The sequence below is a fragment of the Furipterus horrens genome, unplaced genomic scaffold (assembly GCF_987537825.1).
Source record: "Furipterus horrens unplaced genomic scaffold, mFurHor1.1.pri manual_scaffold_1, whole genome shotgun sequence".
Taxonomy (NCBI): Eukaryota; Metazoa; Chordata; class Mammalia; order Chiroptera; family Furipteridae; genus Furipterus; species Furipterus horrens.
In genome coordinates, this window is record NW_028327171.1 from 113,552,174 (window position 1) to 113,571,696 (window position 19,523).

Genomic DNA, 19,523 nt, shown 5'->3' on the forward strand with positions numbered 1-19,523 from the left:
GACCTACGGGTTTGCAGGTAGGTATGAACTCTGAGATGAGGACGCACATGATTTACACTCAGGGGTCGGGGACAGGAGTGTGCCATTCGTCTGGAACAGACGTGAGACTGTGTCTGTACAGCAGAGCCCAGGCACATGGGGAGTGTGGGGCAGTGGGCGGGAGTGTGTGTGAGGTGGGGTGGTGTGTACAGCGGCCACCAGGCAAGAGGACAAGTTCAGGGTGTGTTAAGGGGAGAAAGCAAAGGTGTGGGAGGTTTTGAGTTTCTGGCATATGTGTAAGAATGTGAGTTGTGAGGATGTGTCTGTGTGTGTGTGTGTGTGTGTGTGTCTGAGTATATATGAGTTTATGTATGTGAGAGAGTGTGTGTGTGAGTGGGATAGAGAGAAGTTGGGTGCCTCTGAGATGGCAGGTAGGCTATGTCACCCAGCCCTGGGAGACAGCTCTGGGGGACAGCCGTGGGCTGGATGACATCACTGGGAAAATATAGAGCTTGAGCTCATCTCCTGGATGTGGACCCCAGAGAAGGTCCATCAGGAGAGGCTGTCTCCTTAGCGCACTTATCTCAGCCCAGGGCCCACCAGGACCTTGAGGGCAGAGAGAAGGGCCTCAGGGGTCTCAGGGCCCCTCGATGAGGGGTGGCAGCAGAGAGGATAGCACTTACAACTCCTACTCCTAGCCCAGCTCCATGGCCAGGTTAGGCCCTTGCGCCTGTGCCCAGCGCTGTAGCGGAGCTTTCACAGCCTTCTGCAAAGCTGTGGTAAGAGCTTGCTGCCTTGCTGCTCTGGTCTGGGTCAGAGTGCTCCTGCCTTCAGAGTTGGACACTGCTGGCCAGCTAAGAGATCTGGGTGAAGCCCTGCTCCCTCTAGGACCCTTGTCTGCTCAACTGTGAGTCAACCAGGAACACCAACCTATTCCTGGAAGCCATCCCAACCTGTCCCCACCCACCGCCCTACCTCAAGCTTATATCCATCCACAGCCAAGCTTCCTGGATTCTTTCTCTTCCACCTCTCTAAAACCATCCCTTCCTCTCAGTTGTCATGGTAACCACCGAGCTTCAAGCCACTAGCACCCTTTGCCTGGACCACACAGTAGCTTCCTCCCTAATCTACTGCCCCTCCCCCTGTCTTGCCCCACTGACATACTCCCATAAACACACTCACATGTGTGCCCAGAAGTTGCTTCTGCAACTCACACGCATGCCCTGCTCTGGCCTTGCTCAGGCCAGGTTCTGTGTCTATCCTCGACCCACTCCAGGCAGGGGTGGCCGTGGAAGACTATGCTATGTGGCCTCAGCCTGCATGAGGCCCAGCCCCTAGAGTACAGGAGGAGAGAGTATTCTCAGAAGCATACAGGTCACCGGCTGGTTTAGCTCAGTGGATTGAGCGTCGGCCTGCGAGCTAAGTGTCGCTGGTTCGATCTTCCAGTCAGGGTACATCAGAGAAGGAAAACTCTGACTCCAAAAAACCTCCGCTGCCTTGCAGCATACCTCTTCAGGGGAAAGGCTAAGGGAGTAAACCCCGACAGAAAATCCGGAGCCGGAGTCCCTAAGGCGGTTTGACGTTGTAGTCAACACCGGCAACTCCTGCGGTGCACCTGAACCCAAGCTGTATCGACTCCGTCTTTCCCTTGGACCCTTCAGCTGCGAAGAGAGGGGGGGTCTGCTGCATGGGCAACAGCAGACCCTCCATATTACCCTGCCCAGGCTCTGTAGCTTCAGCGTCATCACAAGATGTCGATTCAACACGGGAGGAGACAGATACCATGTCACTCCCGAGTCGGACTGCACAGCCATTCTCGGCGGTGCAGATAGACTCTTAAGAAGCTACACCATCGTCTCTCGAGATGGACGGCTGCCGACGACAGGTCACCAGAAGCAACTGTGAGTGCTGAAGGCCCCACAGCTGTGTCCTCCCTCCCTCCCACAGGGACATGTGGGTTCAGCCTGGACATATTGAATCTGGGGCGTTCATGATAAATCCCCATGAGCATGAGAGAGTCTTGGCACATGGGGCTCCAGAGTTTAGGAGAGAGGTCTGGACAGCAGGCAGAGCTCCGAGGGTCTCTAGGCTGTGGGAGATCCTAGAAATAGCTCCTTGATGTGACCACCCAAATCTGTGTGTCCCTCCGCCGTTCCTGTTTCTGGCAAAGTGAGTGTTGTTTGTCTTTTTTCTGGTGAGAGGCTGAGAAATACCTGTAACCTCTGAACATAAAGTAACTGGCTGCAGAGCTGTACACATAGGTACTCGACAAGAAGAATGTCACTCAAAATACAGAGACAAATGTCAAAAGCCGGGCTGGTGGGATCCCTTAGGCTATGACTGCTAAAGCCCAAGTGGCCCAGCAGCTGCCATCGATGACAGGCTGCATGCAGGGCTGTGGGGAGCTGCAGAGCTGTGCCCGGGTGCAGGGCATGCCGCCCAGTGCCGGCTGGCGGAGGGCTCTGCGGCGGTACGGGCCCAGTGCCCTTGCCACAGTGGGGACAGTCTCCAGAGCTCCCATGGGGTCTAGCTAAAGCCACATCTCTCCTGAAACCACATCCTTCCCTGCTTTTTTCCCTTGCCTCCTCCTGCTGCCCTCCCTCTCTTCCAGGTTTCTCCCAAGAGCTCCTTCAATAAACCACAGGCACCCGATCCCTGCCTCGGGCTCTGCTTCTAGGCAGCAGCCTAGACAGTGGGGGTGGCAGTGGGGAAGCTGGGTAGAGACAAAGACAAAAGGACCCTTTGGCCACGCGTGGTAGAGGTATGAGCATATCTGAAGGCAAACGAAAGGAGGCAGGACAGGGGTATGCAGAGAAGGAAGCTGCTGGGAGACACCTGCCCAATGGAGTGACATCTTTCACTCTCTGTGGTGTCACAAGACACCAAGTCAAAGGACATTCAATGTCGACCTGGAGAAAAGTCAGGGACAGTCACCATCACTATCTCCCCTATGAAATTCCATAGCCAGCCAGTCAACTTATCAAGGGCCTGCTGCATGGGTATGGGGACCCTGCGGGGGCACACACGCACCGTGGGAGCCACAGCTCCTTCCACTCGCCCAGCCGGTTACTTTCTCTCCACCCTCCCTCTTCCCCACCCTTCTCCTCTTCCTCCCTCCCTCCCCTTGAGAGAGCCTCCCACAATTTGAAAAGATCTGAGCAAAGAGAAGCTGGGAGGCAAGGTGTCAGGAGGTGACCACATGGTCCCTGCCAGTTTGCAGAGTTCTTCAGATCACCCCCCCTTTTAATAAAAAAAAATGTTTTACATAAATGTATCAGATGTAAGTATTATTTTTGTACCTTGCTTTTCTGTCTCAACATGTTGACATTTGTAGCTCAAGTTCATTCATTTTAACAGCTATGTGATTATTCCAAAATGTGAACACCTCAAAACTGCCCAGGTCAGACATAGATTCAAGACCAATAACACAGCTGGTGCTTTATGCTGCTGAGTGTTGGGCTGCTATGCTATGCACCAATAGCTAACTGAAACAGGTGTAACTACTTTCACTACTACAGATGGTACAGCAGAAGCCAGTCTTCCCTGTCTCTTGGTGCCCATGAATATGAGCGCTTCTGAGAAGCTCCCTCAGAGGTGGTCACTGTAGGACAGGCTGTGCACCATCAGCTTCCCTGGATATTCTGGTCCACTTTTCAGACTGGGTCCTCCTGACTCCAATGTTTCCATGAGCTCCCACTATCTCTTCAATAAATTCCTGTTTGCTCAGGTCACTGAGACTTGAGGCCTGGCGTACATGAGAACCACCCAGCTGACCACAGACTTGTAAGCCATAATAAATGACTGTTTTAAGTCACAAAACTTGAGGGTGGTTTGTTACATGGCAAGCACTGCTACAGAAGGTGATGCCAATGCAGCCACCAGCTGAAAGGCACCAATCAGCTCTTTAGATGCAAGTCCTTTAAGACAGAGAAAGAACACAGAATGACAAAACAACCACACTCAGACAGGTTAAAAGAGACTTCTCATGCTAAGGAAAAAATGACTGTCAGAGCTCTTCAAGTCGCATCTCCAGACTGGGGCTCAGAGTAACTGATCTCTGACCCCAGCTCTCCCGCAGCACTATCATGAGAATGTGGGTGGAGTCCTTTCCACCTTCGAGTCCCAGTTCTGTAAAACAGGTCACCACCTCTAGCTGACAGATTCACTGTGAGAATTCAGTGGAACAATGAGATTTGGCACAGTTGTATCTGACAAATTGAGGACCCAGGAGAAGCCTGTCACTTTCTGGATCTCTTTGTCTGTGGTGTGGGAGTAATTGGCACTACTGCAGGAGACTTTGTGCAGTAGATGATAGAACGGACATCAGGTTTTGCATCGGGAAGGATAGTTTTGGTGGCAAGTAACAGAATATTACATTTTTAACTCATCTAAACTATAAGTGGGATTAGATCACATAACAGAAAATTCCAAAATTTTCAAGAATTTCAAAAAAATGCATGATGACTTCAGGCAGTTTAACTGAGGCTCCAGCCTTCTTTCTTTATGACTCTTCTCTACAGTTCTTTGGTTGTTGACTTTGCCTCAGGGTGATTTGTCTCCAAGTTCTAGTTGGCTTAGGCAGTCACTATGGATCCGACACTATGATAAAGGGATGGGACTGTGCCTACGGTCTTCAGCTAAGGTGGAGACAGTCACCTTCAGCACCTCACGACCACTGCTTAGTGGGAGAAAGGGATGCTGAGGAGGCCACAATGAGGCCACATTGAGGACCCTGGCAAGTGAGCAGCCCTATGACAGACATATTGGTAAGGTTTCACCTCCTCTATCAGTAGCATGTGCCTGTCTGGGCTTCAGTTTCCCTTACACTAATGTAAAAGACTGCCTGAATGTGTCCCTAGACCTCTATCTACTCCAACTCCCAGGACCCAGGCCTTGATGGATCAGTTTGTCTTAGGTGAAGGACCACCACCTGCCACTTGTGGGTGAAGTGGCCTCCACGGGTAACTGCTTCTGAGCAGAACAAATTGCTAGGGCATTGTTTCTCACTCTTTTTTGGGTGAATAATTTCCAGGAACTTACTGGGGTGGATGAATGATTTCTTCACCCTGCCAACTCCTTTCTAGTGCCATTTTTATAATTGTATTTTTAGTGACAAATTCTCATCTGTAGCACCCCCCCCCCATCTCAGCAATGGTCAGGATGTGGCAACTTCAGTTCACACATTGGAGGCCACCTATCTGCTCGCTGCCCATTCACATCCTAGTTCTATTACTGCATCATCCCATACAGCAGTTGTTAACCACATGTGATTATTGAAATTAAAAATTCAGTCCTCAGTTCCACTAGCCACATTCTAAGTATTCAGTGACCACAGGGCTATTGGTTCCCATATTGGACAGTGCATACATATAACCAACCTCTCCATCACTGTAGGAAGTTCTACTGGCCAGCCTATTTCAGGTAGAAATTCAATGGAAGCTCTCAAGCCAGTCCCTTCTCCTCTCTGACCTTCAATGTCTACCTGTCCTTTCCAGCTCTGAGCCTATTTCCTCCTCTGTGAAATGGGGATGATAGGGTTGACCTTAGAAAGATAAATACATGAGATAAGGGCTGGGAAATGCTGAACCCAGAGCCAGTAGTGACTGGAACATGGTGCAGGGTTTACGCTCTGTCTATTCCAGATATGGGGCCAGGGGGGGATGTTCCAGAGGAGGGAGCATTAGAGCACACCATGTGCAGATATAGTTGGGTATCTACATTACAGTCATTTCTTCATTCTGATTATTAACAAGACCCTCATATTTAACTGGGGCTAAAATGCATAATCCTAGAGACTGAATGATTATGGTCCCATGTTAATCATGACATTTTCATAACTATCTGCCTGTGATTGGTCCAGGAGTGGCCGTGACCAGTCACCAGCAGACATCAGGAGAAGTCTGCTGAAGGTCTCTGGGAAAATGTTTCCTCTTTGATAAGAGACAAGCCTGTGAGGAGAAACCCCTTTGCACCCCACTCTCCCACTTGCTGCTTCACCTCTGCAGCGCCTGGCACTGTGGCATTCACTGTGGGGCCGTGAGCACAAACGTGAAGGGAGAGTGAGCGCTCTCAGGGGGCCCTTGGGGAGGTGGGGAGGACTGGGTCCCAGATGTCTGTGCTGAGCCCCTGACACACACTGCCCCTCACCTCCAGACTTTTGTGAAGTACAATGAATGTCCTTGATGGCTGGATTTCTCAGAGCAAAGCATCCTGAGTGACCATTTAAGGGTGAGTCACAGTTTTCCAGGTGGGCAGGATACACATGTACATTCCAAACAGAAAGAACAGTGCACACAGGGGCACAGGTGTGTGAGGGAGGATGCTGCCTCCTGGGAACAGAACGGCATGCAGGCTGTGGCTACACCTGGAGCAGGGCGGGGGTCGGCACACGGCGCCACGTGGTGGAGCGTGGCCTTCCGTCTGCATGTGGCTTAGGGGTGCAGGGGAACATTGGAGCATTTTAAGGAAGATTTTCAAGTTACAGGATGAACTGTGGGTTGTGGACAGGTGGATGGGGACAGACTGCAGGCAGAGAGGCCAGGGAGGAGACCAAGCGGGAACTCAGCATGTGAGCCGTGAGGAGCGGAAGAGTGACCGCATGGCAAGGAGGCGAGCGGTTGGGAAGCAGAGGCAGGAAAGGAGCACGTGCTCAGTGTTCCAGTGGCCCTGCGACCTACGGACTGAGGTGAGAGTGCAGTGAGCAGGAGATAACTGAGGCAGGGCCTTTGGGACCCCAGCACCTGAGATAGGAATGAAAGAAAGCAAGAGGGAACAGAGTGAGGTCAGAGAAGAAGCAGGAGATAAATGAAGGGAGAATTTCCAGGAGGAGGGATGGGAAAATGCATTAAATGTTTCTCAGACAGCCAAACCGAAGATCTTGCCTTCACAATACATCCAGATCCACCCCCATCGCACCTCACCACCACCTCCCACCTAAGGCCCATCAGCTGCTTTATGGCAGCAGCCTCCTACCAGTGTCCTCCTGAGCTCCCGGCAGTCTTTCTCCCCACAGCTCCCAGAGAGCCCATGAAAAAAACTAGTCCAGGTTGTGCCCCTTCTTTGCTCTACAACCTCTCACAGCTTCCCATGTGGGAGGAAAAAAGAGCCAACATTCTCGTAGTCACATTTGTTGCCTAAAGACTCCCACCCCCCACCCCACCTTTCCAACCTCGTCTTCCTACTGTCTTCCTACTGTGTTTCAGCCACTCTGGCCTCCTTGCTAGTACTTGAACAAGTCTATCACATTTCCACTTTTTGCACTTGCTGTGCCCCGGCCTGGATCACACTTCTTCAAGATCTGTGCAAGTCTTATTCCCTCACCTTGTTTGGCAAGGTCTTCCCAAGCCACCTTATATAATACTGACTTACCATTCTTCACAGCCTGTATATGTGAAATACTGCTGTTTGTCAGCTTGAATCAGCTCTACATGGACAGAATTTTTGTCTGTTCTGTTTATTGTTATATCCCCAATGCTTAGATGAGTGCCTGGCTTATAGTAAGTAGTCGATAAAAATTTATGGAGTTAATAAATGAATAAAGATAAAGTGTGATAAAGAGTTTGGCAATAAATCCAGAAAGTAGAAGGTGAGGAAGTAGAGAGGCAGGTGTAGACAACTGATTTAGGAAATTTGGCTGTGAAGGGAGAACGGGAACAGAAGACAGGGGAAAGAAAGTGAGGAAGTGCTTTAATTTCTAATGAATGCAGTTTAAGCAAGTTTGGATGCTGATGTAAGGAGCAAGGAGAGAGAGAGAGAGAGAGAGAGAGAGAGAGAGAGAGGCATTCAGGACACAGGAGAAGAGGGAACTAACAGAGGTGCCAGAGGAGGCAGGAGGGACAAGGACACAGAGCTTTGGACACCGCTCTGCCTGCAGGGCCTTTGGAAGGGGGACTAGGGAGGGGTGTAGAAGGAGGTCCATTTTGTTAACTTGCCTCTGAAAGTGGTCCCTGTAATGGGAAAAACATATAAAACGTGCACAATGACAAAACTGACTTCAAATTAATTTGATTCATCCACAGAGGGTTTGAGGGGCTACTTATATTCCACATAAGCAGGAGAGTTAATAATTACAATCTGACAAACACCTATCAGGTGCCTACTCTGTGCCCGGCCCTCGGCCCAGGCACTGTGGGGGAAAAGAAGTCTGTGATGTAGCCACAACTAAATACCAGGAAAAACTGAGCCCCTCTTTAGTGATAATGAAAACCATGCCAAGGGTGGTGTTTCCTCCTTTACTTGGCTATTAGGAAGCTCAAAGTCAAATCTGAAGGTCAGCTTTGAAAACTGTGTAGAATTTTATAGCCCATGGAACTGCATTCCTACTTCCTTCCCAGATGTGATCGCTAGTTGGATTTTTATTTTGGCTTATCCTGAAGGATTTTATTTATTTATTTTTTTTTGCCATTATATTTGTTTGTGCGGTTGTACTTCAGAGAAAATTGAAATAACAGTGACTTAAAACATGACAGTTGGTTTGTTTTTATCTCTTATAACTACAAGCCCAAAAGTGTATAAACTAGGCAGGCCTAGGTAGTGACACTACATTCGGGACGTGGGTTCCACCTCACCTTTCCCTGCCTTCCTTCAGGTGTGCCCCTTGTCCTCGTGCTCACAAGACAGCTTCAGAGTTCTAGCATCACATCACATACCAGGTAAGAAGAAAATAATTGCTAGAGCACAAGCAGAAAAATGAGTTTCTCCAAAACCCCTCAGAGCAACCTATGCTGGGCACTCATCTGACTCCATATGACCGCATCCCATGGTCACTCCTGGCTGCAAGGGAGCCTGGGGGCTGTGCTGCTCGGGACAACACTGGAGTCCTGCTACCTACAAAAGGACAGATGGATATTAGTTAGGTGAATGACAGCACCTACCAGGATTATTTATATTTTTCTCTCTTGTCCTTTGTAAAGAAACCTACAACTGTTGGGATGAAGCCCTAGTTTTCAGGGTACCTATAAACTGTCTCTCTCTCTTGTCTTGTCTGTGACTTTGTCTTTACCTTTGACAACCAGGTGCTCTTTACAGGGGAGTGTCATTATCCTCATTTTATAGAAGAGAAAGCAGTTTTTCTCCAAACTTCAAAGAACATCAAACCACAGAGTCATTGAGCTTAGGGTTTATTATTCCACAAAGGAGGAGACATGGCTCAGAGATGTTAAGCAACTTGCCCAAGATCACACAGCAAATTCATGGCAAAGACTAGACTGTGGGTCTTTAGAGATATATTTCAGATTAAACCTAGTCTTGGACCAAAGTCCACCCTGAAGGTTGTGTAATGCAGGGTTTTTTATTCCCCAAGATACTGAAATTCCATTATCCCGAGTAGTCTTAAACATGGTTCCCGATGAAGTGGAGGACTAGAATCATGCTTGAGTCATGTAGGCTTCTGTAAAATCAGTGAAATGGAGAAAATGACTAATAATTACTTTCGACCAAACTCAGAGTGAAACTGGTAAACAATGAACTTGAGAAGTGGAAAAATTGTTTTCCACTGAAAGTCCATTTCCTTGGGTCAAAAACATTTTCAGCAAGATGGTTTTCCAGTAGACCATGAAGACCTGAACATGCCCAAAATATGTAATCCTTTACTAAGTGCCAGGCAAACCCTATATTGGTGCCCTGACAAGTTGCCACCAGAATCATGATACAGTTTCAGCCCCCAGAGAGGAATCAAAGTCTCTTTTATTAAAATGCGTTATTTATGGCTTACAGAAAGTCTCTCAGAGCCCTGACAGCTCAGGAATGAGCTCAGAAATTAACTCTTTGATGTTATCAGAGTCAATCCATCTCTCTGGATTCTTTACCCAGCCTTTTTTTTTTTTTTCTCCTTGAAAGGCACATACAGAAGAAGAATTTCATTCATGGCACAAAGGAATGACAATGCTGGCTGGGAAATTGCATTAGTCTCTTCACTGATCAACCCTCTGATTCATCTGTCCTTTCTGTAAAGACAGAAATAATTTCTTGTTTCAATGAAGGTGGCTCTGAGGATGGGGAACCTGGGAGGTAGCTGGGACACAGAGCATGAAGCTGAAATGCTCCCAGAGACCGCCTGATCCCACAGAGGGAGGCTCAGAGGGGCACAAGGGAGCCTGTGCACTGGGAAGTGTCAGGAAACCAGAGTCCCAGGACTAAGTACTACATCCTGAACGTCCTTGGCAGATGCCTTCCTCTGCTTAGAACCTCAGTTTTCCTTTCTGTAAAATGGCTGCAGACATGAGTCCAGTGTATTTCAAACTATTTTTAGTGGTTGAATTCCCATTTTTATTTTTCAAGCAAAACCATTCAAGAAATCCCAAAACATAAAAAGATTAAAATGCAGTTGTTTTCCTCTTGGCCCATCTCCCGTGGACACCAAGGGCCCTCAGGAACTTTGGGCTCCACAAAAGATAGTTTGAATTTCAGGCATGAGCTGAGCATTGAGACACTACAATTGTGAGAAGTTATTCCTTCACCCCCAAAGCTGAAATCTGATTATGTTGGCCCTCAGCAATAGCAGGACACTGCTCTGCTCGCTCCAGCTCCATCCACTGGCCACAGAGCCCCTAGTGCAGAGATGAACCCCTGCTGCTTGGAGGGTCCCCTGCCTTGCCTGATGGTGGGTCTCCTGGCCTCCTATTAGCTTACCCCTCCCAGAGGACATTCTAACCAGGATAAAAACCTGCTGGAGGGCAAGAGGCTTGGGGTTAGGTCCTATGTCTATATCCAGCTTGCTGGGTGACTTGCCTCTCTGGGTCTCAGTTTCCTCTATAGGCACAATGCCAGAGGGTATATTGATCAGGATTATTTTAGGTGCAAAGGACAGCCAACTCAAACTGACTTCAAAAGTGGAGAAAGTGGCCCTGGTCGGTGTGGCTCAGTTTGTAGGGGCATCTTCCCATAACCAAAATATTGTGGGCTCAATTCCTGGCCAGGGCAACCCCGGTCCGGACCCATGTAACCACCATTCCGAACATGTACAACCCCTGGTTTAGGTACGTACTGGAGGCAGCCAATCAATGCATCTCTCCCACATCGACATTTCTCTGTCTCCCTCTCCCCCTCTTTCTCTCTCTAAAAGCAATGAAAAAAAGTCTTTGGGTGAGGATTAAAAAAATATGGAGAAACGGGAACAGTTGTGCACTCTTGGTAGAAACATAAATTGGTGCAGCCACTATGGAAAACAGTATAAAAGTTACTCAAAAAATTAAGAATAGAGCTACCATACAACCCAGCAATCCTACTTCTGGGGATATATCCAAAGGAAATGAAAAGAGGATATTGAAAAGATAGCTACACTTCCATGTTCAAAGTAGCACTATTTACAACAGCCAAAACCTAGAAACAACCCAGTGTCCATCAATGAATGAATGGACAAAGAAGATGTGAGACACACACACACACACACACACACACAATGGAGTGTCCTTCAATCATGATAAAGAAGAAAATCTTGCCCTTTGGTAGAGCATGGATGGACCTTGAGGGCATTATGCTAAGTGAGATAAGTCAGACAGAGAAAGACAGATATCTCATGGTGTCTCTTAGATGTGGAATCCAGAAAAAAAAGTCAAACTCAGACAATGGAAAAGTGGTTGCAGTTGCTAGGGGATGAGGGAATTAGGGAGAGGTTGATAAAAAGATACAAACTTTCAGCTATAAGATGAATAAGGTCTGAGGATCTAATGTGTAACTGGTATGTATAGCTGATAGCACTGTGATGTATAATTAAAATTTACTAAGAGAGTAGTAGAACTTAAATTTTCTTACATGTACACAGAGAAGAATATGTGAGGTAATGGATGTGTTAATTAACTAGATGGAGGGAATCCTTTCACAATGCATACATGCATCATATCACCACAATGTACAGTTTAATTATTTTACAATTATATCTCAAACGGCTTGGGAAGATAAATTAAAAATGAAGACATGCACAATACTGGCACATGTAGGTGAAGAGCTCGGTGATGGGCTCCAGGTCAGGTGGCTGGAGACCTGCTGTCGCCAGGACTGCGCCCTCAGCACTGCTTAATCTGTGTGACTGTGTTCTTAGGTAGGGTCTCCCTTGTGGTAGCAAGATCTCTACGAGCAGTTCCCAACTGCAGCCAAGTGGCTCCACACCCCTAGAAACCCAAAAGCAACTCCTTGATGACACCAACCAGAATCCCGAGGGTAATTGGCCTGTCCTGTGTTATGTGACCACACCTGATTGCTCCCCAATCACCTTAGTCAAGTTTGCTCTTCTCTGACTGGCCAGGCCTGAGTCATATGCTCCCATCTGAAGCCTGGAGTGACAATCCTCCCCTAACCCTTATTATCCCCAAAAGAAAATAAATCTTCCCTGAGAAGGCAAAGCAGGTTCTGGGAAGGCCAAATCCACAGATCACTAGAGAAAACTAGGGTCTCCAGTTTAAGCACAGAACCCCATCCTTAAACTACAGCTCACCCAGACACCCAATACCTGATGCAGAAGAAAGTTTAAGTTGCTTTGGCTGAGAGAATGAAGCAGTCCAGGACCTCCACTCACACACAGCTTTTTCTTTCTCTGCAGATCCCAGCTGAGATATTTAAGGGCCCATCCAGCTCCCTAGAAGCAATGTTCCAATGACCTCTGGGGGCTCAGATTTAGGGGTTGTACCATGAATGGCAGCCTGAGATCAGTGATTCTGTGCCAACCTGTCCCTTCCTGATGATGGACCCCTGAGCTCATCTTGTCCAACCACCCATCTGACAGCTCAGTCCCTCCTCAGCAAGAAGTCTCTCCATCCTCTTACATGCTGCCAGGATGAGGGCACTCATTCTCCTGACACTCTACTCCAACCTGATTGTGACTGTGAGCTTTGCCAGGGCAAAAATGGGGCGTGTTGTCTTGCCATGTACCCAGGCCAGTGCCGGAAGGCTCAGGAAATATTGGGTAGATGAGTGGAGGAACAGATGGGTGAATTAAAAAATACATCTTCCAAGAAAGCTTATCTCTTTCCTAGAAACTGAGACTAAGAAAAAACACTTACTTAGACTGACACAGAAACATACATACAGAGTCCTGGCCCTGCCCTTTGACCCACACAGATTTGCCTCTGCCCCACCCACCCCATTTCCAGACAGCCCTGCAACGACGCTGGGGAAGTAGTGACCAAAACCCCCGGGGTTGCCTCTCTAAGCTGAGGGCCCAGCTCTTCCAATTAAGCTCTATGAAGTGAAGTCTCTACTGTCTGGCTGTCCCTCTGGACATACTGCAGCCTATAACTGTCCTTTTCTCCAAGATCTCAGCTGCAGCATTTAGAGGATTCTACAGATTATAGGGGTGGAGACAGCAATTCCCTTCCTCTTCCTAGGCTCCGAGCCTTAAGTTACATTTGCTCGGCTGTGCCACATGGGTACTACTAAGCTCTGACCGCCATGGGTAGTGCTAAGCTATTTCTTCTGATACTGGTCACAAGGCAGCTTGCTTTTGGGGCCCAAGTGCTGGAATTGCCCTTTATTGCTGCCAGTGTGACAAGATCATTCAGATTCCTGAGTTACTTTGTGGCCTGTCTGTGGCTTTGGGCTATCTCTACCTTGGCACAGCCATGGGCAGGACGTGGTGGCGTTTGCCCTGGAGAGGCTGTGACAGAGGGGCAGACGCACTCTCGCCTCACCTTTGAAGGAGATGGAGGGGCAGCACAGTGTCCTTGTGGGAAGTGCCCGAGTCGGACTCTGACCGGCAATCTTCCTCTAAGTGTTTTCTTTCTTTCCATCCTTGCTTCCCCTTGTCTTAACTTGGGCCATGGAGCCTTCCCAGAGACTTGTTGGCAAATGTGTGGGACACAAGTGTATTTTGGGCTTTGCAAATGGGAAAGCTGAGGCTGGCGGAGAAGGCACACCTTGCCAATGCCTCCCTGAGCAGCAGCAGCCAGGCGGGATTTCCCTTCTGTGAATGCAACCCCCTCACATCACAGGCAGCTCCAGCCCCCATGAGCCAGGCGACCTTGCCCAGTGCCCTTTCTGGTCTCACCCAAGGTAGAGAAATGGGCGCGAACTCTGACTGTTTGCATTGCCACGTGCCAGGCACAAGGCTGGGCACTTTCCCTACATTATCACCTTCCTTGCTCAGGGCACACGTGGTCATCAGGAAGCATTATTCCCGTTTTCCAGCTGAGGAAACTGAGACTCAGAGAGAGAAAGCAGGTCTGCTGTACTGCTGTCCCTCACACTGTCTGCTGAGTGTTGTGTTGAATAAGAGGACAAGAGCATTCGCTCTGGGGCCCACCTGCTCCCGAGTTCGCGGTTATTTCAGTTCTCGCGTCCAGGTACTGGCATGGGCTCTCAGGAAACCGCAGGAAAGGGTACAGGGAAGGCCCCCGCTTTTTCTACCGTGGAGAAACCAGGAGACACGTGACCTGCAGCCAGTGCCAGCGGTTCCCTTCACTTGGCGCCCCGCTACACCTCTGAAAGAGCTAGCCCACTCAAGTAAACAAACACGTTAAAAAAAAAATAAACAAGTTCCAAAAGTGATAGTCTGTAATGAAGGGGAAAAGGATAATACAGAGATGGGGGTGGGCAGATATAGATTAACTAGGATTGGCAAGGAACACCCCTAAGAAGTTTGAGTTGTTGAGAAAAAAAAGACATCATGACTATCTGAGGGAAGAGAATCTAGAAAGAGGAAACGGCAGGTGAAAAGGCCCTGAGTCAGGAACATGGGTGACGAGCTCTAGGAACAGTGAGGTGACCAGCATGGCTTGAATCAACCAGAAGACGCAGAGGGTGGGAGGAGATGAGGCTGATATTAAAGATTCCTAAGAAAGAAAGAAGTCTGCTTCTTCACATAGTATCAGCTCCTCCAAAGCACGGAAAATTGTGTTTGAAGAAGGAAATATAGCATCGATCACTTTTGATCCCAGAACATTCTGCATAAAAACTAACACACAGTTGCTGGGAATATGAACTGGTGCTAAGAATCAAACATTAAAAATGCACATTCTTCTACTAGGAAAATTTAACTGCAATGGTGGTCAGGAGCATTTAATTACAGCAGAGAAAATCTAGAAAACACCCAGGTGTCAACAGTGGGTTTTGTGTGTATTATTACACCATGCCAAAGTCATAGGATATGATGTGTCCATGTGAGATGATGCTATAGAGAAATGTTTACTAACTAAAAAGATATGCATTACATACAGTTAAATGAAAAATGGTATGATCCCTTCTTTCTAAATATAAATCTATATGTATAAGCATTGCAAACACTAAAGATCATCTGTTTGAGGAAATTACAGGCATCTTTTTGTCTTCCTTTTGTTTATCTGAGGTTTTTCCCCTCTGAAGTTACTTCAATCCCCCTGAGTTAGGTTAAAACGGGAACTTTAAAGAGATACATCGCTTTGTGCCTGTATAGCCAAGATGGTAGGTGGTGGGCCACAGCTCTGGGAGATGTGACAGGTATGGTGGCCACTGTCATGACTCAGTCCACCATCTGCATCTTTCTGGTGACATGCTGACCACAGCTGAGTTCTCTAACAGGACACTCTTGTGGGCTGGGGGCTGACCTGAAGGGAAGGAAAGTGTGGGGGGTGTGCTGGACCTGCCAGCCAGACTGGACATCAACAGCATCCATACAGTGGTGCCCCCAGTGGCACACCCTGTATCAAAGTGTGCCCCCACAGCCTTCCTTCATGACTCCAGCAACCCAGTCTGGAAGATATTGTTGTCCCCACTTTAAAGATAGGGAAACTGAGCCTCAGAGAATGGCACCAACTCCCTTGAGGTCCCATAGCTAAGCAGCATCAGAGCTAGGACCCATATTCAGGCCAGAAGGACTCCAGAGGACATGCAATTGGGTGAGAGTGCCAACTTACAGCCAGGATTCCACCTGCTCACTCAACATCTCTCAGCTCCTACCACAGCCTCATGATGGGAAATTAGGCACAAAGAGGTTATACAACTTACCCGAGGCCACACAGCCTGTAAGTGTCATAGCCTAGAACTCCAACTCTCCACCTCACACTCCAGCTTCCACAATGGGGGATATCCAGAGAGAGCAGGACAGAGAGCTACCTCCTTTCCCTGAGGACTTGGTGGGGAAACTCAGGCAGTTTTGGGTGATTGCTGGGAACTGCTCATGACCCCCTTCCCAGGCACCTCTGTCTTTCTGCCTGATCCTCCTCAGAGATTGAGGATCTTGGGTGTGGACTGATCAAAGTATCCACTGGAGGTGACCCCAGGGCCATGGAGTCTCACGAAGAAGCTCAGAGAGGGACAGTGACTTGCCCGAGGTCACACAGCACAATAGCAAGGCAGAGCCCATGGGCCTCCTCCTCAGGCACCACAGACTAGAGTAAGGTGGTTGTCAAGGAGAAGAAAGGAGAAAGCCCACTTCTCCTAAGCAAAGAGAGATTCCTCATGACTATCCATCAGCGTCACCAAGCTAGGACGCTGTAGCCTCCAGAGTCACCATCTCAGTCCTCCATGACCTCATCTCTTGGCTGAGCCCCAGAGCAGTACATGGTGCCTGGAATCAATACCTCTTGTCTTCCTCACCACCACCAACCTGCCCCGGCCCCAGGTGGCCCTGCCCAGCAGCACATAGACTGGCTACCTGCCTGTCAAATCCGAACTGCCACCAGTGCAGTCTGGAAGTGAAGCCCTGAAATCTTCAAGGAGTTCAAACTGATTCTCATCCCCAGCAGCTAGGAACAGGTAGCCTCCTTTCCAATTCAGAAACCTCCCCACATTCTCTGTCCCATTGTGGGCAGCTCACATGGCATCCTTGGGCCAGTTTCTTTCTGCTTCAAGGTGGGTGATGAATCTAGCTTACAGAGTGGCTGTGGGGCTCCACTGTCAAACACAGTGCCTCGAAAACAGTAGGAGCTTAACAGATGCTAAGTTCCTCCTCCTTTGAGTCTGGATGCTTATAAAGCAGGTTTGGGGCCATTATCATACTTAATACAACCATGGGAAGCAGGCTTAGTGGGGACAAATGACTCCTATTATAGATGGGACAGCAGAGGTTTGGGGATAAGGTTGTACCTCAGCACTTATGACATCCAAATGCAGTTCACAGCTGCATATCAGTGCCTGGGCTGGAAAGCCTTTTAGAGTACATGCTACCAAGTTCACTCCCCATTCACAGGTGGGAAGGCCAGGGCTCAGAAATGTCAAAGCAGTGCTGAAGTTCACAGAGCAAGTCAAAGGCAGGGGCTGACTGGAGGCCTCTAGGGATGGGTAGTCTTCAAGGCCTGAGACTGGAGGATGCTATGACAGGATGGGCCTTGCCACTGCAGTCACACTTATCTTTCGGGAGCGTCCTTACCCTCACAATACCCCGAGGGGATTGATTGCCCTGTGTCATGCCCATGGCTTCTCCAGGGCAGGTCCCTGTTGCCCACACACCACCAGCTTCAGGGCATTAATACTGAGTGCCATGGGGGGCCCTAAGAGAGGTGACGACCTGACTAGACTGGGGCTGTAAAATCAAGGTACAGGCAGCAGGCAAGCAACAGACGAGAAATGAGAGAAGCTGCTCCACTGGACAGACTGTAGAGAGCGGTAGGGCTGAGGTGAGCAGCAGAGATATGCCGCATCGAAAGGGGTGGGTAGCTCGGCTCCAGTCATGTTCTGCCAATTGGAAATATAGGTTTTAGGGGCTTCTTGGGTGGTGGTGTTGCTATATTATTTTTAAGAAAAGCAATAAGTCCAGATTTTTATATAAAATCTCACTGAATTGCTGAAAACACTGGCTCTCAGGCAGACCCCAAGTACAGGCTGAAGGCAGCCCTGTCCAAAAAGGAGTGGAGCAGCACAAAGCTGGGCATGATGAAGACAGAGGGCTGGCACCTGGAAGCCATCTGTGACCAGGGCGGGGTGGAGGTGGCAGCATGCCCTTTGGGTCTACACCTCGAACCTCAGTCCCAGCCTCGTGTGGGTGGGCAGGGGTCCCCCTGTAGCCCATCCCTGCTCTCTATCGGATGGTGTTTGGGTCAAGAGGCAGCACTGTGAGGCAGGACCCTCATCCTGGCACCCTGAGATTAATGAGATCCCCATGAACAGCCCTGGATTTGCAGCAGTGGCTACAGGTTTGGGGCAATTCCTGGTGTCTTTGATGATGCCTCCCTTTCTCCACCAACCCAGAGAGCAGAGAAGGAAGTCGGGGTGGGAAGTGACAGCAGAGCTCCCCGGAGGGAATATGCTGTGCTCTAGAGGTGGGCGCTGAAAGTCAACCCTCCCACCTTGAGTCTTGTGCATTTTATTCAGGGCACACCCCACCCCATGCATCTCGCTCTCATCAGCCACTTTTCCATCTTGAGGGGGTTAAAAACTAGAGAAGGCAGCTGAGAGAAGCTGAGGCCTGAGCCTGCACAAAGGCTGTGGAGAAGGCAGACAGTGCCAGAATGCGGAAGCCACAGAGAGAGAAGGTGATCCGCAGCTCCATGTTGTAGGGGAGGGAGGAGAGCCTGTAGGGGAAAACAGCCACCGGCATCTCGCCTACATTCTCCCCACAGCAGCCCCATGAAAACTGAGGCCAGAACATGACCCTCCCCTGCTCAGACTTCCAGTGGCCACCTGCACCCTGAGGAAGAGCCAAAGTCCTTTCTATGGCTACAAGGCCCTGGATGATCGGGCCCAATGACCTCTGTGACCTCACCTCCTATCACCTTTCCCTTCACGCATTCTGTTCCATCTTGACCCTGCTCTATAATTCAAACACACCAGACACACGCCTGCCTCAGAGCTTTTGCCCAGGCTGTGCCCTGTGCCTAGCATGCCCTCTCTCAGATGCTCACTTGGCTCAGTCCTCCCTCTATTTCAAGTCTTCACCCAAAAGCCACCCTTTCAGCAAGTACTTCCTTGACCACCGATCTAACACTGCAAACTCTGCCACCTCTCCACCCCATTTCCTGCTTGGTTTTCTTCCTAGTGCTTATTACATACCATTTATTCACTTATATCTTTTGTTAATTGAGTAGTTCCCCAAGGGCAGGGACCCTCTCTGCTGTATTCCCAGTGCCTAGAGCAGTGTCCTACACAGAGTCCTTGCAAAATACATACCAGAATCAGAAGTAGGAGACCTTCAGTTAGAAGATCCCACTCTGACACCCGCTGTGCACCGCCCCACTCCCCCACTGTCCTGGAGCTTCCTCTCAGGTGCCCCCACCTCCCAAGCTAGCTTGTGGCACCAGACTTCTGGAGCTCGCACAGACAACTTTGCCTTAAAAAAGAGCAGGCAGCCCTGGCTGCTGTGGCTCAATGGATTGAGCATCAGCCTGTGAGCCAAGTGTTGCTGGTTCAATTCCCAGTCAGGGCACATGACTAGGTTGCACGTCAGGTCCCCAGTAGGGGGCGCGAGTGAGAGACAACCACACAGTGATGTTTCTCTCCCTCTCTTTCTCCTTTCCCCTCTCTCTAAAAACAAACAAACAAATAAATAAAATTATAAAAAAAAAAAAGAGCAGGCATTCCTGGGTGACTCCTCCTGCCACCCTGCCACCAACTTCACCCCCAGCCTTTGGTGCACACAGGCATGTGTGCCAACAACCAGCATGCTCAGCACAAGTGGATTCTAAGAGCCAAGGGAGCAGACT